This window comes from Hermetia illucens, chromosome 6 (genome assembly GCF_905115235.1).
Source record: "Hermetia illucens chromosome 6, iHerIll2.2.curated.20191125, whole genome shotgun sequence".
Classification (NCBI taxonomy): domain Eukaryota; kingdom Metazoa; phylum Arthropoda; class Insecta; order Diptera; family Stratiomyidae; genus Hermetia; species Hermetia illucens.
In genome coordinates, this window is record NC_051854.1 from 102,176,324 (window position 1) to 102,204,148 (window position 27,825).

General features: G+C 42.8%; 1 protein-coding gene across 1 annotated transcript in view; it reads right to left on the reverse strand.

The window, feature by feature from the left end:
- LOC119659741 (putative uncharacterized protein DDB_G0277255) overlaps nucleotides 1-27,825 on the reverse strand; it is a 249,163-nt gene that overhangs the window by 135,322 nt on the left and 86,016 nt on the right. The gene's annotated exons all lie outside the window — the stretch shown is intronic.

Genomic DNA, 27,825 nt, shown 5'->3' on the forward strand with positions numbered 1-27,825 from the left:
ACGAGAAAGTACAAACAACATGTTGCAAAGGAAAAAGCAGAAAAGTTTTCTTTACAAAATCTCTCCCAAAGGAAACGACAGAGTTAAGAATTGGAGTATTCAAAGGAAAGAGGAGGAGGACTAAACAAGGAAGAGCGTAAAAGTACCTTCGAATAATTTCAAAGCCATCGTACTCATTGTGACCACTCTGGGCTTTGCAGGGTGTTGGAGCTTTTCTTCTTTTTTGAAAAGAAAAAGAAAACCTTCTTAGGGAAAAAAAACTTTTCTGGCTTACATTGTGCGCTCGTTTTAGCGAAGATTTATTTTATTCCGTAATCCATTTTATTATAAAACTAAAAAAAAAAATCTTTTTTAGGCTCTGGCTATTCAAGTTTTTCGTCCTCTTCCTATTACTGTATTTTTAGCGGTAGTTTAGGAAAGTGAAACAAACATTTCTTTTTGAAAGTATAAAAGGAAATTCTTCTTTTTCACATGAATGGGTCCAAAAAACGAAAGAGGCTATTTCAAAATTTCCAGTTCAACAAAGTTTTGCTAATGGACCTATGAATGCTTTTACACGTTACCACAGACTTCTAGATTTATTAAAGTTTCTTGAATTACATCTTTGAATCTTCTTGAGAAAGAAAAGATTTGCATTCAAGGATGAACTTTCTTCTTGCTTCTTCCTTCTCTTATTTTTTAGTGAAGAGGAAATTGGCTTTAAGGTAATATAATCTCGGAGATTAGTGGATCTCCACGATTGAAATTCTTTTTACATCCTGACAATTTAATTTAAAATTAATTTCATACAGCCTGCACCACTTTATTTTCCTTTGGACGAAATATCGGCCCGAAAAAAGCTACGAAAATTATTCACCCAGAAATCCAATGTGAATATGTGAAGGAAAATATATTTGATAAAAACTTTCAAGTCTTTTTGAGAGGTTTAATCAATATATGAAATATTTTTGAATTTGCCTCCCCTTTGTGATTTTTATGCCCAAGTATGTCCTCAAAAGCATCCTTAATGACTCGCATGATATTGTAGAATGCTCTGTGAGAGTACTTTCCGATTTTTCAGGGTTTGGTGGAAAGTTGGAATGTTTCATTTTAACACAACTTTTTATAAAATATGCGACCGAAAAAGTCATTTTTGCTCGAATCCTTCCACATGAACGGCAAAGGATTCTTTGTTCGTCCGTCATATGTAATATGGGACATAAACATCCATAAAATTTGTTAACAGTTAAATCTGACTACCATGATGAGCACGACTCACGATATGTTGGTCTTTTGGGCAGCCGTGGAGTGCAGACAATTTTTGACAGCAAATCAAGGGTGAATTTCTTCTAATTAAATATTAACATTTATCTTTTTTAAAAGGCAAGGCCCCAGAAAGCCCCAGAGGTCCAATTACTATCGGACCAAAATCATAGATGAAATAACAAAACACTTGGTTGCAACTAAAGGCAAAATTCAAGAACAAAAAAGGCAGAACGAGGATCTAACAACCCTCGTCACTCGATCTCCAAAATAGAGGGTTGAAGGATAACAGAAAGCGCATTAGAATCGAGAGCCCTCAGGTGTCAGGCACGGACGAAAGCAAATCCTTATCGAAAAAAAAGACCACGGACATCTCAGACAACCCCACTGAAGAAGAGCAAGAAATGGACTCCCTATCCCTGTGCCACCGAAATCAGCCCCGAATCTGCCATCCGTAATGGAAAAAATGGAAAGACCACAAACATCCATGAAACCATCAACGACAACAACAAAACAACGGAAATAGGTACCGTCTCAGTAATCCTCCGAAAAGTGGCCCTCAATCGAAAGGGAAAAATTAACTTCACACAGGCAAGGAGAACATCAATATCATTATTCAAAGACTCCAAGGAGTAGCACCAGAATATGTGAAGAAGGATCTAAAAGAACAGGGCTTCCACCCAACAGAATATTTCTCCATTAATACGGACCGTACAACCTACTAAGAGTTTTAATGGCAAAAAACCAGACGGGTCTATACAATGTGAAATCTCTTTGCGACAGAAACCGCGGAAAAGCCAGTAACAGTGCCACAACTGCCACCAATTCGGGCACTTAATAAATAATCGTTATGCGAAGCAAAGTGTGTGAAATGCGAAGAATCGCATCACTATACCAAATGTGAGAGGAAACAAGAAGAAGAGATAAACTACATCAACTGCAGGAGAGGACACGCAGCAAGCTACGGCGGATTCCCAAAAAAAAACCCAAAAACATCAAAAATGCTTCCCTAAATAATAAAAGTCAATCCTTTTCCAGAGGTAATCCAACCTAATCAATTAAACAAAAGCAAAATAACTGAAAAAAATATCCCAACAGAAACTCCCTCTTCCACAACGAATCCTAAACCTGTTCAAATAGATCAAGTATTAATTAATATGCAATCACAGATACAAAATACGATAGAGTCCATGATGACTAAAATGATACAGAATTTATTTAATTCACAGATCCCCTTAGCCCATCCAATCATCAACGACCATGGAAAATATTAAGCTAAATATCCTCTCGTGGAAAGCAAACTCCATCAAACGGAAAAATGAGAGAATTGAAAGAATTCTTTTACGAAACAGAAGCAGATAGTCTACTCATACAAGAAAGTTTTCTCAAACCAAGGGACCGACTAAAAATACTAAACTTTGACATCCACGGAAATACCGACTTAACGGCCGTGGAGGAGGTACCGCAATCATTGTCAAAAGGAGCTACGAGCACCATCGCCTGGAATGGAAGGACGGGATCTTCAGATACAAAAATTATATCAACCTACCGACCACCAAACGCAGCTTCCCAACGGACCTTCAACTGACGTTTAGCGAGGATAAACCTACTTTTCTCCCAGGGTATCTTAACGCGCGTCATTGCGAATGGAGAGCGAAAAGGACCAACAAAGTTGGAAGGGAACTGCACACCTTTCTAAACGAAGACGGAGTAACTCTCCACGCACTCGACGAACCAACATGTTATGGTCGCAGCGCAATCGGAGCCATACTCGATATGGCACTAGCAAAGAGCATTAACAACCAAATCACAATCAACATGTTGGACGACCTGCCTTCGGATCACAAACCAGTGTTATTCTCAATATACATATAACTTATATATTGAAAAACCAAAAACAGTAAGAACGTTAACGACATTACTGGAAACATTGGAGCAGATAGAAGTAGAGATTTCAAATCTACCCGCCCACATTACATCAGTAAAACAGAAAAGCACCACGGAATCTGAAGAGGATGAACAACAAAACTATCGACTTCCACGGAGAATAAAGGACAAAATAAAGGAACTGCATTAGGACAAGAAACAAACACAGAAGATCCTAAACTGAAAAGACAAGCAAACCAGCTCACCATGATCATCAAAGACGAAATCGACAAGTTCATAAACCATTCCCACTGCTGGTTTGTGTGGCTCCAAAAAATGGAACCAGGAAACAACACCTTCTGGCAACTCACCAAAATTTTAGAAGAGCCTCCAAAAGACGGATGCCGACAATACATGGAAATTCATCATCATCATCATATCATTCACGGATTAAGTAACAGAAAATCCCCAGGCTAGGACATGGTCACAAACGAATGCATCAAGAACGCACCAATCAAATTCACGGGGATAATCGGGACCGAACTTACCCCAAAGCAAGGAAAAAGTCGATTATTATTCTACTGCCAAAACCAGGAAAAAAATCCAACCTTCCCACAGAACTGGAAGTCCATCAGTCTATTACCAACTATTGGGAAAATAGCAGAAAAAGTAATCCATAGCAGACATACAAGACAAACTCACCGCTCTCAACACCATCCCAGAAGAACAATACGGATTCCAACCGGAGCTCTCATTACAACTGGCCAGAGAAGTCCAAAACATACGCAGTGGACTAAATCGACGAAAATCAACGGGAATAATTATGTTTGACATCTTCAAAACATTCGACAAAGTTTGGCACGCAGGCCTCGTATCCAAACTACACAAATTGAAAATACCGAATTCACTGATTGAACTAATTAAATCTTTTCTTACAGATCAGAGTGGGGGGGAGGGGGCTTTAGTCGAGCCAAGGAGACCACTTTGACCGTGTTTCCGACGTTGAGGCTATAATGATGTCTGCGTCACTCGAAGAATTCGAAGGAGCCCTCAAGAGGTGGCTGCAGCGGTCTCCGAGAAGCGTCCATCCTTATTAGGATATGCGTGTAGGATTCGAGACTACTGGGCACGCCAGCCACGGTTTTCGCATGGTAGGTGGGAGCTGGCGAATTCAGTTTTGGCATTCCGCCCTTGAGTAGACGTAACAGACCAATAGTGTTGAGTCCGAAACTGACGTCGAAAACAGAGTCGCTGCAGAGTCTCAGGTTCGCAGGTTTTCCCCATATACCGACTCCGCGGCACTTGCAGCAAGCTCTTTTCGATTGGCTGTCCAGGAGCCAAGTAGAACGAGTGGCAGGAGCCGCGACCAAGAAGGGTCCTCATTTTTAATATCCCGCGTTATATTCGTAATATAGACATCCATAACGACCTAAGACTTGAAACTATGGAAAAATTTATTAAAGACAAAGCACTCAAATTATTTTTGAGAAAAAGTGGATAAACATAATAATAAAACACTAAAAATATTAAGAATCATTCCGCGAAGAAAAGAAACGTGCCATAGCCTAAGGGCACAGACCGAATACAACAATGTCCACAGAGAGAAGGGGAGCAAAGGTGTTCAACACCAACTCCAAAATTCATCACAGTTCCAAGTCCGCCCTCCACCATTTCTCTCTCTCTGATATTACGTTTAGGAAGGCAGTGTCCAGGTGGCTTAGTACTTACATCAGGCTGTCGTAAAGTAAGGCCACGGAGGGAATCTCACTGGTGACCGAGAGATCCATTCAGCTGTGAATCAGTAGCTGAGTGAAATAGGAGTAATAAACACGGGCGAGCGCAATTATGACCACATCCTAACATAGTGTACCATTACGGCATTGGATAAAGTGCTCTAACACGCTTCAAGCCCCTAGATACCATTGGATTGCCAGTGATTATTATTATTACTAAAGCAAGACATACATAGATTACATATAAGGAAATCGACCAATTCTATTGTTGGCTTTATTATTCAATGCTATCTACATATCTCATTATTAACTAAATATGGAGGCGACCAGTTACATCAAGTGGTTCATCAACTTGTGCTCAAGGTATGGGACAGCGAATCAATGCCTGACGATTGGCAACGAGGCATTATCTGTCTCATACATAAAAAGGGAGATATCACACAGTGCAGCAATTATAGAGGTATCACGTTGCTGAGTACCATCTATAAGATATTCTCCACTATCTTGCTAGGCCGGATAGCCCCATACGCTCAGAACATCATTGGCCCATACCAAAGAGGCTTCACTCCAGGCAAATCAGCAACAGATCAGATTTTCTCTCTGCGGCAAGCGATGGAAAAACTGTTGGAATATGGACAACAGTTGCACCATCTGTTCATCGACTTTAAAGCCGCCTATGATAGCATAGCCAGGGTAAAACTGTACACGGCCATGAGAGAATTCGATATCCCGACGAAATTGATAAGTCTGACTAGGCTGACCCTGACCAATGTGCGAGGCCAAATAAAAGCAGCAGGATCACTCTCAAGACCATTCGACATCAACAACGGTCTACGACAAGGGGATGCACTATCATGCGTCCTCTTTAACCTGGCCCTCGAGAAAGTGATCCGTGATGCTGAGGTAAATGCAAGGGGTACGATCCTCTTTAAGTCCACCCAACTACTAGCCTATGCTGACGATATCGACATCATGGGAAGAACCACCAGAGACGTACAAACTCCCTTCATCCAGATCGAGCAGGCGGCGCGAGATTTTGGGCTGCACATTAATGAAAGCAAGACAAAGTATATGGTGGCAACGTCAGCATCGAAAACCAACCAACCAACAACATCAAACCGCACCGGTCAAACAGGAAGAATAAGGATAGGAGAATACAACTTTGAGACCGTTGGCAATTTCTCCTATCTAGGGTCGAAAATCACAACCGATAACAGTTACGATGAGGAAATCCGCGCACGGTTGTTGTCAGCCAACAGAGCCTATTTCAGCTTACAAAAACTGTTCCGCTCGAAACGTCTCACCATAGGGTCAAAACTCTTACTGCTTATTTTGCCAGTCCTCATGCATTCCTCGGAAACCTGGGTTCTTAGCAAGAAAAATTGCGAATTCTTGGCCGCGTTCGAGAGAAGAATCCTCCGAAGAATTTTTGGCACCCTACATGAGGATGGACGATTCCGTAGCCTACACAATGACGAAATCTATGAGCGATACCATGACCGTCCGGTTGTGGACAAAATCCGGCTCAATAGGTTACGGTGGGTGGATCACTTAATCCGTATGGATGAAGATGATCCCAGCCGGAAAGTCTATAAGGGCAATATCTATGGTAGAAAAAGAAAACGAGGCAGACCCTGCCTAAAATGGAGCGATGACGTAGGTCAGGACGCCAGACAGCTTTTAGGGATTTCGAATTGGTGGACCTCGGCGCAAAACCGGGATGCTTGGAGTTCCTTATTAAGGCAGGCCTAGACCGGATACCGGTTGTTGCGCCGTTGATGATGATAATCCGAAAGATTTTATTTATCGAAGCTACATGCAGACACTGTAACTTTCCCTGGTTCCAATTTTATTGGTCTTCATCTTTATCTCGCTGAAATGGTCAAAGTGCATTCTCCCATTTTTACGTACTTTTCGAAACTTTTCTGACCATTGCTTGTATGGGAAACTGGATAAAATATACAACGGATCTCAAGGACAAAAAAGTCCTTCTTAGTGCGCATTCCCTACTGAAACGTAAATAGTCATTGTGGGTGGCAGAAAGACGAATGCTTCCAAATCCCGACCACGTTTTCATTTTTTCCCTTCAAATCGATTACCGCCTTTAATCCCATTTAATCTGTAGCATAAACAAACACACTATCGTACAATTGCCAAGTCGAACAATTTTAACGAGCTCGTAAAATGCATCTCAAGATTTCGAAGGATTCGCTTGGCAAAATTCACCCCCACAATCGCAATCCGTTCACTTCGACATTGTATGTTTGCTCAGTCTAAAAGCTGTTTTGTGATTATATTTCAGAATGAAGGGAAAATGGATAGAAGGAAGTTTTCTCCTTAATACTCGACCCGTTCAACTATCATTTAACTTATTTGAATCAACGTCGGTGAACGGAAGGGTCGCGAGTTGCATTGAAAGGGCTGGTAGTGCTTGGTAAACAGAAGGGTGTCTACATTGTTTGACTAAGGAAAAGAAGCCAGATCATTGCTTTGTTATCAACTTATTTGCATAATTAAGGACATGACAACGCCATCATTTATATTCCTTAATTTTCACTTTAGAGTCAAAATGTCGTCTCGACATGGTAAGGAGCTGATTAACTCAGGACAACGACGATAGAAGAAAACGCAAGTTTATCGTGTTAATTGTTGGAGATGTAGGGTTGGTCCAGGATTCAAGGAACACCAAATTAAAAACCCAGTTGAGCTTTATGATTTCCGAACATATACATATATATATTGATCCGGGATATGAGATTTGGCTCGTATGCGATACTCACTTTCGAATTAGAAAATAAAATAATGAGTGTTTGCGCATATTTGAATTTGAACCAGACTCGCGCTTCCTTGTGGCGCGATGATCGCCGGAAGGCGCTCGCTGCGCCGTAAGTTTACTTAACGCTATGAAAGCTCTCCGAAGCAAAAGTCACTTTTCTTTCTTTCTTTCTCTCTCCGCCATACCACCGGCCTAAAGCATTTTTTCGTAGCTGTTAATTTTGTTTTAATAAACTAAGTTTTTAAGTTTATACCGGTATTTTCCTTGCCTCCAAGCCAACCTACATACAGTCCACTATTCCTACCTAACAATGAGCAATAGTCCTTTTCACTAAACAAGGCTTGTTATTTGATTTTATTCTGAAAAAGGCCCAAGCAGAAGTGAATGAACCCACTCCCATGTACCCCAACTCGGTAAACTCAAACGTCAGAGCCAGTTACGAGGAACTCTTTTTCGAAGCTCGAAAACATCTTCACTCTGGATATGATGTTGACGCTTAAGTACTTGAGAACAAGTAGGTACTTAGTTGCCACGTTGGCACTGTGTTATAGTCCCAAACAAGACACAACACTAACATTGGGGGTGAGCCGAAATCCGAACAACACACAAAGTCTTGACATCATCATCAACATCGTTGCCGTCGCAGTCGTCGGCATCACCATCATCATCATTGCGTAGTGTCACAGTCATCAGCAACATCATCATCCTTCCAGGAATATTGTTCTAAAACTCCATTCGATTCCTCTGAATTTCCCGCGGATACTCATCATGATGCCAGGATTTGAATCCGGGACCAAGGCGACCGGGATCGAAACGTTACCAACGCCGTGCGGTATTGTGCTATTTGATACAAAGCACTTCACTTCGTTTTAAAGACTTATAACCTAAGCCGCGTAATGGGTTGCCATCACGTCATTGTCTGGGGGAAGATTTGGGAAATCATAACAGAAAATCTCTTGAAAATTTATGAATGTGTCATCTCACAGTACGCTTGTAGCGACTGAGGCCGTAGGATACACACGACGAGGATGGGAAGTGCGTGAAGGATGAACGTACGCCACATGAACATTTCACCCTATTTCCCTGCGCTAGGGTGTCGGCCTTTGAACTGATTGTACTATTTTTGGGCGAAAGACCTTTCGAGTAAATGAAATTTGTTGTCTTGGCTCGTGAATTTAGTCGAACTTCAATTTTGAAACTTGGGAAGTCTGTTTATTCTGGATTGCTATTGGGTATTCAAAATGACGTAATTACGTAAGAGCAATATACCCGCTTGATTCAGGGAATAATTGGAAGCACCACGTGGGATCTCCTTTTCATTTCATTCGTGGTTCATTCACTTCCTTTACAGAGAAATTTCAAACATTCCTTGGAACTTCCAACCAGTAAGCAAAATTCCGACAAAAATCATTACTTTTCGAAAAAGAACCCCATCCTCAATTGTTCCCTCCTTTCAGGAATAGACGCACAGGAGACATGGTCTTCCATGAAATCGTCGTATTTTGAAAGAGCCCACGCATCCTGGAAAAATACAACCCGCCACCCTAGGTAACAAACATTACTGGAACTTTCCATCCACTCTGCGGAAGGCACTTAGACCAATTTAAAACGACCGATCTAAGGAGGGTTGAATATGAAAAGCTGACAGAAACAGGCACAACATTCAATGGCATGGAGCAACCATCAACCTGTACGCGATTTGGTAATATCAAATTTCCCGGGCGGTTGATTCCAAACAATTTCCCGGGAAAATCAAATACAAGACACATGCGGTAAGGCCAGGTCCTGTGTTTCCAAAATAAGACATGTGTATAAAGCACATAAGCCGTTGTTTCCTATCATCCTTCCGATTCTACCATATATTTTCAATACTTATCTACTCTGAGTGGAATTACCCCACATGGCAACAACAATCGCAGGCAATATTTCTAAGGACTCCTTGCAATCAAAGCGGAGCAACGGGTGCTGGCGTTTGTTCACTTCACTAGGATTAAGATCAGCTGAGCGAGTAGCTTCTGGGAAAATTGATTTCTTGGAAAACAATGAAGGTTTGTGCATACGTTTGCCGGAAGGACGTAATTAGATACTGGTAAATTTTAATTGGCTTGTAATTAGAATGTTAATGTTTTTGGCATGTTTCAAGGTATGAAAAATAGAAAGCAGCAAAAAGGAAATTTTCAAGTTTTCAGTTTCGGACTTGGTTACGACATGCGATATATCACATCAGAAATGAAGTGAGGGTAGCTATTGATGGCTGTAGTGAGTTGGACAGGAGATTCTTTCTTCTCCAATTGGGTGTCGAACTTAGGTAGAGAAAGTTTTATGGACACTGAAGCACATGATATTCATTTTCCAAAAAAAAAAGAATGGATTAGCTGATAACCGCGTGGAACTCATAAATTCCCAGAGTGACGAGTAGGTCGCCGTAGAAACTCGACGTGCTGAACAGTAAAGGAGTGCAGGCTCGGAACGACGTAGAGAGTGGAAGCATATTTCAGCGAAATGGCAACAATGACGCGGAAGAGTGGTTTAAGGATTTGTGAAAGATTTTTCGGGATAGCTGAGTGGTTACAGCGCTGGGCTGTCGTAGTGGAAGGTCACGATTGAAATCTCACTGGTGGCAGAGAGATTGCTTCCCACAGTCTGTTGTAGTGTTCCGTTACGGTCTTGAATGAAATGCTCTAATACACTTCACGGCCCTGATCCAATATGGATTGTTGCGCCAACGATTATCATAGTTATCACAATCTTGGCAGATGCCTAATACTAGCACTAAGTGCCAAGCATTTAGGCTCGGACGATCCTACCTACTTAAAAACTAAAGGGGCACTGGTGGTGGTGGCCGGTGGTAAGTCAGTGGGAGAATCCGTCCAGTACTCCCCGCAACATCGAGCACGTATGCAGAATGGTGTACTTCTGCATGCTTTGAACCAGACTGTGCGAAAGTCCCAGGACATCAAGGGAAGCCGTCAGGGATTTAGGTACAATACCTGTAGCTGACAATATTATGGGAACTACAACCACTCGCTCGAGACGCCAAATTTCTTTGATTTCCCGAGCCAATGGCTCATAGTTCACCTTCTTCTCCACGTATTTATGTTCAATGTTGCTATTATGGGGGATAGCAACATCAATAATATACGCGGAGCGACCTGTCTTGTCAACTAACAGTACGTCAGGCTTGTTGTGTGCGATATGGCGATCAGTCAGAACTTGCCGGTCCCAATACATGCTGTAAGCAGAACTATCAAGTACTGCTTGCGACTCATATCGGTAAACCGGACATGTTCCCGTGATCAGCCCATGCTTATATGCAAGGTTTTGATGGATAACCTTACATACAGCATTATGCCTGGTGATGTATGGCACCGGTGCGATAACAGTACAGCCAGAAATGAGATGGTCCAACGTCTCTAACGCCGAACCACACATTCTGCACTGGTCGTTCTCCATCCGTTCTTTCATGATAAGCTTTTTATAAGCTCGGGTGGCGACCACGCCATCCTGAATGGCACACATGAACCCCTCCGTCTCAGCAAAGAGCTCCCCAGCACACAGACAGATGCAAATCGACAAATGGCTGCCAAAGACAATTCACATGTTTACCGTGCATTGCCTTCGACTTCCATTCATCGATCCGCTCCTGGTCCGACTTCACCCCACTCAGAGGATTGAAAGATCGATTCTTCAAGTTAAGTGGAGTCAGTCCACAGTCTGCCTTACAGACAGCCGCATGCAAGGGGCTCGCCTGCTCTTTACTATAAAAATAAGCGCTCAGCGAGTCGACTTGGCGATGATGTTGTGCCGCCACGTCAACCACGCCCCTACATCCGATGTCACGAGGCAGGTTCATCCGCTCCACGGCAGACTTTGGGTGATGCATTCGGAATTTGGACATAGTTGTCCGTATCCGCCGCTGGACGTTTTCCAGGTCGGTCTTCGGCCACGGCAATATTCCGAATGCATAAGCCAGTGAAGGGATAGCGAATACATTCAACGCGCTTATTTTATTTTTCCCCGAGAGATGCGATTTCAGCACCAGCTTTACACGTCGCAGGAATTCGGACAGCAGAGCATCCTTCAGATCACCAACTCGAGGATGGGTTCCTTGCAGAATTCCTAGGTACTTGTAGAAGTCTGTCTCGGTCATCGCTTCGATGTGGAGGTCACCAATGCTATGTCCGGCATGTGACTCGTGATGACTTTTGCGGATGGTTTGGATTCGACATTTGGCTAATCCAAACTCCATCCGAATATCACGGTTGAACATGTCTATTATTCGCAACAGACTTCTAAGATGGTTGTCAGTACCAGCATACAGCTTGATGTCATCTAGGTACATCAAGTATATTAGTTCGCACTTAGCACGTAGGCCATATTTTATTGCAAAACCATGCCCTCTAGCATCATTCAGTAGCCATGAAAGGGGGTTCAGTGCCATACAAAACCAAAGAGGACTCAATGAATCCCCCTGGAAGATGTCCCTCCGTATACGGATAGGCTCTGAGGTATTAGCACCATCAGATGTACGCACCGATAAGGTGGTATGCCACCCTTCCATGACTGTCGCCAAAAACTTAGTTTCGGATCAATGCGATACAGATGTAGGGTATCGATTAGTCAGGTATGCGGAACGCTGCCGAAAGCTTTGGCATAATCGATATAGCAACTGAAGAGGTTTCTTTGGCCTCTAGTTGCTTGTCCTACAACTACCGAGTCGATAATGAGTTGCTCTTTGCAAACCCCTTGACCCAACTTGGCAGCCCTTCTGCTCCTCGGACAGAATGTTGTTGGTCTCGAGGTGCGCATTGATCCTTCCACTAATAATGGACGTGATGAATTTGTGGAGGGTTGGTAAGCAAGTGATCGGTCTTGTGTCTGCGGGGTCCTGCACCGTGCCCTTCTCAGGGATAAGGTAGGTAATACCCGCAATGAGGAAAGGTGGAAATTCCTCCGGCCGACTCATGACCTCATTTATACTGCGTGCCAACCGACTGTGTACGCTGCTAAATTTCTTATACCAGAAATTCTGCACTTGATCCAGACCTGGGCCCCTCCAGTTCTTCGAGATGTTTATGGCTCGTCGAACTTCCTCTTCGGTAACATCCGCAAAATTCATGCCAGGTGTATTGGCATGGCGGGTGCCTTCGGCGGTGATCCACTCAGCATGCTGGGCGGGTAAACCCCAAAGTTCACCCCAATACTCTTTCGCTTCCGTCACCGAGAACTGTATTGTCTGGGCGCTCTGTTGGGATTCGTTGAGAGATTTGAAAAAGCTCCGCTGGTTCCTCGCGTATGTTGCATTCTGGACACGTCTGGAATAACTTTCGCCATACCGTCGTAACCGACTGCATATGACAGAAACTACGGGTGTTTCACTGGGGATGGAATAGTTCCGGTAAACCCCCTGAATTTTATTTCTCACCCGTCGGCTGGCATTGCCAGTGTTGATCTGAATCAGTCTAGCAATGTCCTGCCTTAGTGAGTCCCGCCGACGTTCCAGACGAATTTTCCATGGTGGATCTCTGTGGTCACTCAAACCAATAACACGAAAGCGAATCTGCTGACCGTACAATCTGATAGCCGCAACTGCACCACAATACACAAGTGATTGTAGTTGCAGCAGCAACATATCAGCACACAGTCGAGATGCAATTTCATCATTGATTTGAGATAGAATTCCTGGAGTTGCTAGAGATGCATAGAGCCTGGGAATACCTGGTCTATGCAAAGGATCCATATCCGAGAATTCTATACACGCTCTTTGGAATTCGTCCCGAACCTCAGCGGAAATCTCAGCTGGACGGTGGAGAAGAGGGCTTCGGCGAGTACTGAACCTGTTGCCTGCAGTGCGGCGTGGTGTTGTTGATGCCGCCGCCTCTGCCCCCATCGACTCTCGGTCACCAGTTTCCCCCATGAATTCAAGTCGAACACGTTCCCTGATGTTGGCCGGGATTGTGTCGCTGCGAGTAATAAAGCGGTACTGGTCTGCGACTCGCTGCACAGTCACGTGCGCGAATTGCGGGAAACGCTCGACGAATCTCTGGTGCAACAAGGGGCGGTAAGATGTTGTACCCGCCCCCGCCGTTATTTCGTAGTAGGAGCGGAAGATGAAGAGGTTCATTTCTTCAGTCCATTTCATCCGCTTCCTACGCGAACCTGCTGAAGTGGTCGCCACAGATTGTGGCGAAATAGCTGCAGCAGGCGGAGCTGTGCTCCTGGTCGTCGTGGCGCCTAGACATCGAACCGCCCCACGACTAGCGGTTTCGACGTCTTGCTGTCCATTACGAGAGCCCGACCCAGTCACCAAGTCAGACGACTACCGCCGGTTATCCGTCCCGGACCTTAAATTTCTCCTTCTTCTCATTTTTGGTGGTGCATTTTATCCCTAGCTGCCAGGTGTTGAGATAGCTTCCTTAGTGAGTAATCTGCAAGACTGCAAAGTTCCTGCACTTTCCTCACCTACCCCCTGAGACGCTGCGGTGGCGTACAGCCATTCAGACTGAAGCTATCCATCCCTCCTCCTTTCACAACCGGGCTTGGGACCGGCTTCGGCTTATTATTATTATTATTATTGGAAACACCACATTTCGTCATCAGGGACAATATTATAAAGGAAGGTTTTGTCCTTTTTCGGCTCTTTAACGATATCCTTACAATGTTGGATTGTGAGCAATTTTTGGTCGTCAGTAAGTTTGTACGGCACAAAGTGAGAACAAACCTTCCGATTGCCCAATTTTCCGGTCACACATTCCCAATTCTTTTTCCATAAAACGCAACGACGATTTACCCTGAATTTTGAGAAAATCAGGCATTTTTCGATGCTCTCTGGCGTAATCACGAATTTTGCCCTGGGCAACATGAGGGTCGTCATTAATGTCTTCACGACGAGTTTTAAACGGCGTATACCACTCATGAACTCTTCCACAATTATCGCCATAAAATTGTTGCATCAATTGAAATGTTTCGGTAAACGTTTTACCGAGTTTAAAACAGAATTTAATATTGGTTCTTTGCTCAGTGCTCATTTTTGTACCGACAACGCAAACATACTGTCACTTTAGGCGCAATAATGTTGCTTTCAGTGAACCAAATGTCATGAAATTTTTACTGGAAGTCGGGAAAAGATGTACCTTTCGAACGCCTATCAAGATGGCACCACCATAAATATCTCTATTGAAAAAGACCTGTTTACTTTGAAGCAAACTGTTTATTTTTCAAATGCAAACAGGTTTGCTCTGCAAAGGGTGGCAGCTCAATTTCAAGTCATTGTTTTCGGAAGATGACTTGAACGCTACTAACCGCCTGAATTACAGGGTAGTATACCAGTCGTCTATTTGAAGAATTGAGCTCTCGCTTCATTTCCGTTATTTTTGGAGTTATCGAACATTATTTCAGCAATTGTTCGAACGACGAGTCCGGTGGATTTAGTGAAGCGACTCGTTTGGTGAGAACATATCTTCGAAAAGTTTGATCAGGTTGTTCATCAACCAGTGTTTTCAAAAAAGAACGAAAAAGTTGACTAATGGTTTCGTCCAGGGCAGAGGCAACTCTTCAGACGCTGCCTCACCTCTGCCCTGGCAGCAGCGTGACCGAAAGTAACGACAGATAGTATTCGCTCCAGTTAAATATAATCGCAAACACGTAACGTACGAATTATATTTGAGTGAAATCCGTCATAAGTTCAGAACTAAACCAGGCCAAAGTAAGGATGCTGAGAGTCCTGAGTCCGCACCCACTTGGTGACAGACCGGACCACTTAGGAAGCAATTTTCTTCCTCTTGTAGTCCATGGACTCCCCTTTTTTGGGTTAAACAAAAAAAAACGTAAGTTTGGCCAGATTATCCATCAAGAAGAATTTTCAATTACAACAGAATGAAGAGCGAGTTACCCCTTCATTAGTACAAAGCTACTTTCTTACACTTAGTTTACTACAAGAATCAGGATATGATCCGTCGTGAATCGTCCATTCCCCGATTGCGACATTCGTATTTTGAGCCTTCCGGCTCCGTTTTGCATCTTCTCACGATTTCCCCAATATGTAGGAGTTTTAAGTTTCAACCTGAAATTTAATGCATGACAGTTATGAGGCGAAGTATCCTAAAAGCCGAATTTCATCCCCGAGTCTGGCTGATGCAGTAGCATGCAAGCAAATGTTGAGGGAATACTTCATTGGAGTTGCACTTGCATTTTCGCGGGTCGGCACTGACAATATTCGCTATTTCTTCAGTTTTGCGCCAGCTCTTCCATCATGATTGTTCACAGTCAATCCTGGTAGCCGTTTTATTCTTGAAGAGCCATTAAATAATGCTACTTTGGTGTCCTGCCTACGTTCAACACGCGACCATGCAACAGGATAACCTGCAACGATTTATGGACTGCATACTTTCTAAATTTTCAAATAAAATAAGTCAGACCTGGATGACCGATGCCAAACTGATCGTGTAAAAGACGTTTTATAAGATGGCATGTCAAAAGGATTAACCATTCAAGACTCTCAATTTGTCACATCAGAAACTGATGACAATACTTATCTTAAATTACGATTAACAGCATTCTTTTGAAATGTTCAACATTAACTGAGTTTTGAATGTGAATGATTGCATGTTGGCCTCATGACACCGCACAAACAGATCGGCATTTTCAACATTCTCATTTAAGGTCCTCCCCTACTTGTGGGAATACTTCAATTCCATTTGAATTGCGGATATATTTGCTGAAATAGAACCTCAAACTTACCCAGGAACACTATTCGAACACCTTGCAACATTTCAATATTCAAATTCAAATCATATCGATTCGTAGATGCTAGCAAAATTCATCTCCTGGAAACATCAACATTTCTGTTTTTGAAAATATCTAACACAATTCTATCAACCTAACTCTTATTGACAAAAGCTGCATAAACGACTAAACGTTTGGCCTGAATGTTTTGACCCCATCCGCGCCGCATTCAAACAATAAGAATGAGCCATTTTTCAAACAATCCATCATTGCACACATGACCTAAATATTTACCAATTCAACAATCCATTGCATAGAACTTCAATTTCATCGGAATTAGCAAATCCCTGCCACCCCCCGTGCAACTGACCATTTCAGCGTTAGGCAAAATTCATATATGTCCTTGATATCCTGGAAATGAAATTGTGTCCTTTTCGAGGGCGAAACTGTGCGTTTTTTTTCGTTTTACTCTCAATTTCTATTAGTTTGAACAATTTTTTTGTTGAAATGGTACGACGCCGGTTCAAATTTTAGTCATCAACACAATTGATATGTTGTAGAATTCAGCTTCAGCAATTCCATAGAACATAGATAGGTGAGAACTAGAAAGATTGCACTTATGACTTGGTCTCATTTATCGTACAGGGTGCGGCAGCATAACTTCCTTTTTTAAAATGCGCGCCACTCAGTTAGTTGATACCATAGCGGAGCGCTAGTGGTCTCGTTCAAGAGGGGATTCTGTAAAATTTTGTCCCGACACGGTTCAGTCGCCACCATGCGTTGGAATAGTGAGGAGCGTGCCTTTGCCGTTGAGGTTTACTTTTCAAGCGAATGTTCGGTTATTGCAACACAGCGTGCATTTCGGAATCGCAAATCAATTATTACATGGGTCACTACATTCACTGGAGTCCCTCGGCCCGTTAGATCACCTGAGAACATTGAAGCAGTGAGAGCGTCAATGTTGCTAACAAGAGTCATGACAAACGCCAGAAATCGGTTTACGCAATGTATGGAGAATGGGGGACGTGACCTAACAGATTTGATCTTCAAAACAATGTAAATAAAAACTTTAGACATGTACCTACATTATAAAAAATAAATATTTTCCGATGCATACAATAGTTTTTGAAAAAAGGAAGTTATGCTGCCGCACCCTGGATATGATGAAAAGCTGTCAAAAGTTGAAGATTGCTTGCAGACGATTTGAATGGTTGGAATTTATCATGCCCTTGTAACATGAAGAATCAAAGGAAACTATCACCACTAAAAGCAAAAGGGGATGCTAAACTATCAAATAAGAAACTGTCAGCAACCAAGAAAAGAGCTTCGTAAAGGTCTTTTTCTTCCTAATTCGGCATCCAGAATCTCCCACGATGCATATCAGAAAATGTCTGAACCTTCCAGGAAGCATTAATTCATCATCTGTAACCATATATACAAAAAAAGGATTTTTACAGTCTTACGATTATTAAATCTCATTTTATATGTCTTGGGGAGAAAAAACCAAAAACGATCGTCATCATCTTTCCATATTATTGCAGAAGACGTGAATGATTTAATTTTCCCGAAATATACACATATTTCCTTGGCATCTTTTATAACCCTCACAGACGGAAAAAGATATGTATCTTCCGGAAAATTTCAGTCGTCCATCACTCTCTTCTCCCTTACAATTTTCCCTACCGGCACTGCTTACTCCTCTCTCGACACTTTACAACGAATGACTTCACTTTAAATTACCGGAAAAACGAAGAAAATTTCATTTTGGATTTTCTGTTCCGCTTCTTATGGTTGCCGTTACGTTCTGTTACGTTCCATCTTACCAAATAATTTCATTATATTTTTATGAAGATGCGAAGCGAACGAAGGTGGTACCTAGCACCGGTGCTGGGTGGGCGGCACAAGCTCCTTATGAGCCCTTATATGTATGGAGATATTCCAGGAAATTGTATCACATCAAATTTTGTATGTTGTTGGGAACTAAAAACTGTCTGTCGCTCCTGTCTGATATTCCATATTGCGCGAGTAGCATATTGAAAGTTCCATTCCTTCGTCCTGGCCTGACTGGCAAAGATTATAGCCCTACACGTGTGTCTGAGGTCTGTCCAAAATGATTCTTGTACTAGACCTGCAAGACATACAGAATTTCTTTAAAAGGGACCATGTTTTATGCTACTAAATATTGCAAATTCAATGGTAGTCTATTAACCGGTCGCCAAGTTTTATTTTTTTTCCTTTTCCGTACTGTTAGCAGCAACCATATCTAATTTTTTCACCTGTGATTTTTCACCTGGCTCAGTCCTCCAGTATTCCATTTACGATGCGATATGCTCCTAGCATTTTCGCTAGCTCAAGTGGAATGAAAAACTGTTTTTTAATATTTAATTTAAGCGTCTTCAATTTGTACCGTACCTTTGCCTTTCGAGGACGAACGACGAATGTCGAAACGATTGGCAAACGAGCTGGCTTCCATGAGCCTTTCCACAAAGATAGCTGCAATGAAAATCCCGGCGGAAGGTTGCAAGTGGAGAGTTATTTTCGTGAAATAAAAATTTTGATTTTGTATATTTTATCAATCTCGAGGCATATGCTCCCCGTTTCAATCTTATTTCATTTTTTATGCAAAATGATTCACTACAACCCCTCCTCATATGCAGATTTTCTTGGATAATAAATAAGTAATTCATATGCTCAGGAAACGTCGGGGAGGGAAATAGAACGTAAGAGATCCTTTGATATTCCATTGATGAATGCTAGAAAATATGTATGCGTGCATAGTTAATGCACTGTTTATTATGATGAATGAATTTTCGAGCAGAGATGATTCGTAGGAAATCATACTATAAGATAAATCCGTTCACGAGGGCAAAGGATGCCAAATGACAACATACCAACAATTTCGGCACGATTAAATCCGCTCATCCTTTCGTAATTTTAGGTACCAATGCGGTAATATATCATTTTCCTTCTCCATGGTGCTACAGGCTGGCCTCGATCTTTGCCCTCAATAAATTCCTGCATTTACTTTTCCCGATCGAAAATGAAACGGTCTATAGCTCTCCTTTTCAATCGAGTTCCTCCACCTGCTTCGCTACGTTCTAGGTAAGCGTCTGGCCCCACCTTTACCTAGACTTTGAGTAGGCATCCAGGCATTTTGTCGTCCGTCCCCTCTTCATCCTCTGCACAGTGGAGCTTCTGAATTTTAATGCGATGTAGTAAACGTTGAGGATAAAACTCCCCTTTCCCCCAGTAACTGTGAAGCTTTTAAGGTTGGAGAGCCTTTAACATTAGCGCTTTAAATACATTAGGACGCCTGAATGGTACGGCTAGAGAGAAAGCCACCCAGATCACTCGATGGGTGACGGAAGCATGCGATGCTACTATGCCCAGAAGGCGATTGCTCCCCAGTAGGCAACCCAACTACTGGTGGAACACTGAAATCGCAAGTTTGCGAGCCGCATGTTTTCGGGCAAGGAGTGTTTGCCAGAGGCTCAGGGCAAAACCTGGTGGCGACGATCGAGAGGAGGCACACAAGCAATTGCGTGGCCGCCTAAAGGAAGCCATTCGGAGGAGCAAAAAGAACTGCTTCAAACAGCTGTGCGACCATGCCGACATAAACCCTTGGGGCGAGGCTTACAGAGTGGTGATGAAAACGCTGCGGAAATCACCCCGTCCGCGCCTCCTGAAACAAATTGTTACCACTCTGTTCCCTCACCACGAAAACAGGGGAAGGCAAATTTTTGTCCAGCTAAATGACGGCATAATACCGCCTGTAACTGTGGAGGAGCTGCGGGAAATATGTGGTAGGTTCGGTGACAACAAGGCCCCAGGGTTGGATGGCATCCCCAACCGAGCTTTGAAACTGGCAGTGAAGACTAGGCCCGACCTTTTCGCCAACACCTTCGAGGCGTGCCTAAAAGAAGGAATATTCCCTGCCCACTGGAAAAAGCAAAAGTTGGTGTTGCTTCCGAAGCCTGGCAAGCCACCTGGAAACCCAGCGTCGTATCGTCCTATCTGCCTGTTGGATACAATGGGGAAGATGATGGAGAGAGTCATCTACAACAGACTCCTGCCCATCGTCGAAGCCAGCAATGGTTTGTCGGAACGCCAGTTTGGTTTCCGACGCGCCCACTCTACGGTGGACGCAATTGGCAAGGTGGTAAACCTGGCAAAAGGTGCACTGATTTCTGGCGGCTGCTGTGCCGTGGTGGCGTTGGATGTCAAAAACGCATTCAACTCGGCCAACTGGAATAGAATTAAACGGGCGTTGGCTGACATAGGTGTCCCCGGATACTTAGCGAATTTGGTGGAAAACTACCTCTCAGAGAGGACTCTCTGGTACGGGACGGATGAGGGCCCCAAATAGTACATTGTCACAGCCGGGGTACCACAGGGATCGGTACTTGGTCCCCTGTTGTGGAATATCATGTATAATGGGGTGCTTGCTCTTCCCGTCCCAGAGGGGACTACGATTGTCGGCTTTGCTGATGACCTAGCTGTGGTTGTTGCAGCAAAACACCCAGAAGATGTGGAGGTTTACGCAACACAAACAGTGAGAGCGGTAAAGTTCTGGCTAGAAAAGGCCGGGCTGACCTTGGCGGACGCGAAAACGGAAGCGATCTTAATAACGAAACGCAGGAAAAATAACACTGTAAAAGTGGAGGTCGGTGGACATACGGTCGTATCAAAGCCAGCTATCAAATACCTGGGGGTAATAATTGACACCAAATTGAGTTTTAGGGAACACCTAGAGTATGCATGTCAAAAGGCAGCCAGTGCCACCACGGCACTTGCAAAAATGTTGCCAAATATTGGTGGGCCGAAACATTGCCGGAGGTTGGTGCGCTCCATCCTGCTCTACTCGTCGCCTGTGTGGGCAGAGGCGCTTGCAAACTCTCAGAGACGGAAGCAGGTGAACTCGGTTTACCGGCGGATGGCTTTGAGGGTTTGCAGTGCTTTTAGAACCACATCAGATGAGGCAGTATTGGTGGTGGCGGGCATGATCCCGGTTGACATTCTGGCCAAAGAAATGAGTGTGCTGTACAATGCAAGACATATGGAGGGGCATGCACAGCGTAGAAGTGCGGCAAGGTCAGAGTCGCTTGATCTCTGGCAACGCAGATGGGACGAGTCTTCGAAAGGTCGGTGGACGCACAGGCTCATTCCCAATATTAGGGTGTGGCTTGAGCGAAAACATGGGGAGACCAACTACCACATTACCCAGTTCCTCACGGGACACGATGGTTGCTACAGGCAGTATCTGCACCGCTTTGGGTTGGATGATTTTCCGAACTGTCCCAGATGCGATGGCATACCGGAGGATCCAGAGCATGTGATGTTTCACTGCCCACGATTTGCGATGGAGAGAAGGAGCTTAAACCAGGTGCTGGGCAGGAGCGGGACCCGGGAGAGCTTGGTTACTGAGATGCTGGAGTCCGAGGAGAAATGGCTTTCGGTTGGCTCCGCAATCATCCAAATGCAGGAGGAGTTGCTGAAGGAACAAAGAAGGAGGAAAGCTGCTAATAGGAGAAGGATCAGTGCCTAAGAGCAAACGCACCCCGCGAAGTAATATCTCAATGGTGGTCCCGCGGGGCTGGGGCTGGAGAGACCGGGGGTGGTTTTTAGTGGGTGTGAATCCCACACGCGCCCGCTGTAGTTCCGCCGTTCGGGCGGCGGACGTGCATTTCTAAGATTTTTCACCTCCGTGAACGCACAAAAAAAAAAAAAAAAAAAAAAACATTAGGACGCCTACACCTGTAGCAAAAGATGCTTATTTCCTTCAATTGCTGTGGGGGACGGGGAAGTTCCAAAGGTTTTCCCGGAATCAGAACCGGACTCCAGGAGCCAATGCAGGATGTCATTGCTTCCTTCCCTCATCATCGAACAAAATCGGGATATTAAGTGGACTTTCAAGATACCTTACAATAAGTTCTGTTCTAATCAAGTTTTGGTTGTCCAACTGTTTTCGTCGTTCGCCGGAGCTGCACTCCGGGGTAAAAGTCGTGTCGAAAAGAAGGAAAAAATCAACAAAACTGCAGAATATACAACTGATGCTCATAACAAGATTGGAGTTTCGATTGCACGTTCCCCGTATCGTGATTCAATCTGTGCCCTTCTGGTTCCCTTAGGATCGCCAAGCTTTCTTTTGCCGTCAACTTCCTCCTGCTCCCGCATTTCTTGATGAGTTCTACGTTGTCCCATGAAATGCTACGTCTCATGAATGATGTGCCGTGCTATCATTGATTTTTCCGGCCATTTCCGCTTCTCTCTCGTGCTCTTCCCAGCGTACCAAAACCACTCTTTTCGTTTGTTCTATATAGCATTTCTCACAATTTGGACCTGGAAATTATAACAGCCACAAACTCGCCCACACAAAATATCGCCAAGGGCTGTTGAGTACGTTTGAGGAACTAGGGGGGATGCCGGCTGGAAAAGCCATCAGGAGTAGGGAGGACCTCATCCGGAAAACAAAGGATGTGGAATTTACAACACCGTACATTCCAGTGAAGGAGGCACTTCTGTATCTGGAGTAAGTAAAAATCACACATCCTGGACGTAGAAAAGGGAGGCAAGGATGCTCATGAAACTTGCGGTGGTTTGCGTGAAGGAGAGGTACTTGATATTCAGAGGGAAGTTCTACAAAGGAACCAGAAGTGCAACAATGGGGAACACCCAAACGGCCTATTTGAGACATATTCATGCACAAATGATCTACATTCCAAAGCCTTGCTCCCAAAGATCTGGTCAAGGCATTTATATGACATTTTCATCATTGTCCATGAAGACAAGATGGAGGAGATGCTGGAGGTCCTGAATAAGGTCCATCGGAACCGAAGATTCAAAATGGAGATAGATGGCAATGGACAACTCCCGCGTCTTGATTTAAAGATCATTAGAGAGGAAACAAGGTTCTCTTTTGATACCTATAGAAAGCCAACAAACACGCAGCGAACGACACCAGATAATTCGAACCACTCCCACTCACATTAAATGGCGCTTTTCCATGACATGATCCACCGATTGTTTACTGTGCCCCTCAGTGTTGTAAGATTTAACAAAGAAAAGGAGGACTCCGGAGTGAAAAATGGCTTTCAACGGTCGATTATTGAAAGACTCATGTGGGAAAAGACGAAACGGCAAGAAATAAGGACAATGTGTGATATCTCGTTAATAACGGGAGAAAAGAATAGGGTCACACACTCTGCGGTTTGTCGAAACATACAAAAATCATGAAAGGATTACACATCAACATGGTGCCATCGAATAGTATTTATCAGCTGAAAAGCAGGCTGGGAACCGCCAAAGATCGCAAATTAAAGCATGAATTCAGCGGGATATATAAAGTGACATGTCCGGTTTGTGAGAAGTGCTATATAGAACAAACGAAAAGGCTGATTTCGGTACGTTGGGGATAGAAAAGCGGAGAAGGCCAGGGAACAGAATAAAAAAACACAATGCTCAAATCAATGATAGCACGTCATATAATTGAAAAAAGACACACGGGACAACGTCGAAATCATCAAGAAATGCGGAAACAGGAGGAAGGTCGACGCGCAAAGGGCTGGGTGATCCGAAGGGAACCAACAAGGAAGAGATTGTACGACGACACGGGTGACGTGCAATCAAAGCTCCTGAGAGAGTTGACAGGTGAGACACCGGCATACATCCATTAAGGCTCGTGTTTCCAGAGAGTTTGGAGAGACCATTATTTATGGAGTTTAACTCGAAACGTAGCCCGCGGTGGGTTATTACCACTGGTTTAATATATTAAAGAAGTGGAAACTTGAATTCAATTTTAAATAAAGAGTAAGGACCTAGAATTGGTCCATAATTATCCACCGTTGTGAGTTTTCCCAGCAAACTAGTGCAAACTAGGAAATCACTCATATACGCTTAAAAAACTACGAAGCTAAGCGAAATGAATATATGAACCACTTTCTAATATGCCGATTTATCTAGCAGAGTTTATACGATGCCATCCTTCAACTAAAAACTTAAGGGAGAAACAAACAACCAAACTCGCACAAATCAGTCTCCATCAAATTGAACAGAGATGAATAGAAAAATTTGTCCCAGGATGTCAATAGCGATGACTATTATTAATTATCGGGTCTGACGAAAAGGGAGTGGAAAGGGGGCAGATTCCCCTCGGGCCCCGAGTTTTCTCGTGGGCCCAGAATACAAATTTCAATGAAAAAATTTATAACAGATGCGCCCCCATAATTTTTACCCCAGGCCCGTTTGATTTCGCTCGGGGCCCCGATTTTATCTCTACGGTCTTGTTAATTACCGCCATATTTTTGCCAAAGGCCAATACCCATTACTATTTTATAATATTTCAAGCAATCAACCAAAGGGAGCAAAAAGAAATATCCAAAAATCTAGTAGTCATGCGTGTCTGAAAGGACTATCTTTTGATCTGATATGAAGCGATTTGTGTTAATCAAGAGCTATAGATTTCCTTGAAAACCGAAGAAATTATGGAATAAAAAAATTCAGGAATAAGCCCCTTTTATGTAAAATGAATTATTGATACTTCATTGTGCGAGCAAGGAAGCCAACATAGAAACTACAAAACAGCATCCTTACACATCCAAGCACCAATAATTCGACACGCAGATTCACTCTGTTCTCCCATCAAAAATAGCGTACCCACATATTTTACATTACAACCGTCATCATTTCTCTTACATTACGTTCTTATTCTTTACTTTTCCTCGCAAATATGTTCAGCAACAATAATGACCATCCATCCTGTCTGTCCGCCTGTCTGTCTGTCTATCTATCCTAACTAAATTCGCCGAGAGTATCATCTGCTAAATGAGTACTTTTTCTTGTTCATTTCCGACACCGAAAGATGTTGTTCTGCCACATTAAATCAATTATGCACAAGAATTTCATGGTGTTATTTATTGTGCGTACCATGAGGGCCTGAACTTGGGCCACGGCATCACTTCGATACAATGAACACGCCGAATGAGGGACGGGACGCAACAATCACTCTCCGTTCCTTGCCCTTCAACTCTCTCCTCGGTATATGGTTCTGCAGCTTATAGTACCTCATCCGAGTCCTATTGTGCGTGTCCTTCGTTGCGGATTTTTCAATGTTTTTGGCAAAAGGCATTCTTTTCGAAGAAAAAAGGAGAGAGAGAGGGAGAGCTGGTTACAGCCATCCAGAGATGCCGGTGTATCATGATGCTGTGAATACTGCTCTCTTACGTATGAAATAAACGCCGTCGCGAGATCTCTATGTCTTTTCCGGAGAAATTTATGGTCGACTTTTGTACACATCTGTCCAAAGGACGATTTGAGTGAGTCTTTTAATGTGAATTCCATTTGTGATTGGCATTTCTAATTTGGTCCGCCGTTTCTATTGGAACGAATGGGAAATCTAGGATTGGACGACGACAGAATAGAATTTTGCAATTTCTGGTATGTATTTCGTATGCGTATTGCGTTAAAATGTTCACAAAATCTTAAGGGAATCGAAGAAATTCCGATGTGGTCAAATGTCGGTAAGATTTGAATGTTGGATTGACAAATCTTTATTTGGTTTATATTGGTAGATCAAGAACTGCCCATATAGAATAGACTTTTTATCCCAGGATTCAAGGGCAGAAAGGTTTAGGTATATTAAAGTTGTGAAAAAATACCTAAAACAAAAACTAGCAGAGTGGTCCAGTTCCCTTTTAACCAAATCTTCAATAATTCCCTGAAGTAAAGTGCAATTTGTGGATATTTTAAAAGTTAGTCCACGAAACCAACAAATTGCTTCCTCCGAGTCATCACACATGTCACACATCCAAATTTAACAAATGTCCGCTCCACACATTGAAAATGACAAACATCTTGGCAAATATCTGATTCTATTCTAAAGATATTTTTCATCTGAAACGACAGATCAAGTTTTTTCAACGTTTTGCGGCAAGCACTTTTCTTTCCTTTCCTCTCCTCACTACATTGACTTGATCACGCTATCCTCATCGCTAGCGTCTACATCACTCCTGCTGCAAATTTAACCCTAACCTTAGAGCGATAAAACTGAGTATCTGCAAAATAACAGTGGATGTAGAGGGAAAGAATCCCTTGGTTTTTGCCAAAAGGGACAGAATAATAACGTTATCCAAAAGATCTCTAGACTAAGCAAGATTTTTTTGTTTTAGATGAAATGACAGCCATTGATCTAATTTGGAGCCACCAAACATAATAAGCTTCATTCTAGATCGTGAAACCATTTTATGTTACAAACTTTGAACCAAAATCATTTAATCTAAAAGAATAATTTTCGCGATCGCAATCCGTGAAGAAGGCGTGACAACATCGTCAGTCATTCCTGACTTTTACGGCATATGTGGATGGATCTTTTTTGCTCGCTTGATGCTCGTCTTCTTCAAATTAATGTTTTTCGTCACTTTTTCAGATGTATTCACTCCCATTCTTTTTACTTGCCTGTCTTTCCGCTAATATAGATGTCTCGTATTTATATAACTCATAATAAATGGCTTTTAAAAACGCCCCCTTTTTCCGGCTAGTTTTTGATGTGCCTTCCTCGGGCGAAACTAGTTTTTTTCTTGAGTTCTTGTATTTCTTCTTAAGATTCCGCTGGGTAATTTGGGAGTGTCATTCAGTAAGCAAATGAATGATTGGCAACGTCCCAAAAATCTTCTAAATGCCTAGATAGAATGGGAAGATCAACGCATATAAAGTTTTTGGTCCAATCATTGAATTTAAATGGAAAACCGTGGGAGGCAACTTAACTCTTCTTACCAGCATATACCGAATCAATCATTGGAAAGTGCCAACATTTGGAATTTTTTTACCAATGAAAATGAATGTTTACAGATTGTTTTTATTATCTGGAGATACATCTTCAGTGGAGATAGTAAATCATTACTAAACGGGATAAGATATTTTAGTGTTTTTTTTTCTTTTTTAAAAAGACATATTTTCTTAAAGATGAAACAAACCTTTTGTACATATGCACATGATGAGAATTTACATAAAAAACATGGTCACAAAAATTCCGTCCCCATTTAGAGCGAACACAACACTCAATATCGCCTGTTTCTTGCGGTTACAAAGTAGCAAACTATTTGCGAAATCGATCTATATTGAATATCGCTTGAATGCAGATGGCCACACCAATTTGAGAGGAAGACTTTCTGTTTTTTTGAAGTGGAAATATTTTGAGTGCCCTTATTCAGAGGAACTTAAGGAGGTCAATCCGGTGTAAAGGCCGTTTTTTTTGGATTTTTTTAGAAATTTTTTGTGAAGAACTGGATGAAGGTACAATTACGAATTTTTCACAATAGATTTACTAATATCTTGAGCGTGCATAGTAATTTTTCCAGCCCGATCACATAGTTCATTATTGAAATACAGAGCAATTTATACACCCATCTCCAAAAAAAGGTGTTTTTCTGCTGTCACGCTAGAGGGCGTTGCGATCATCTTAGAGAAAAAAAGTAAACGGCATTTTAACGT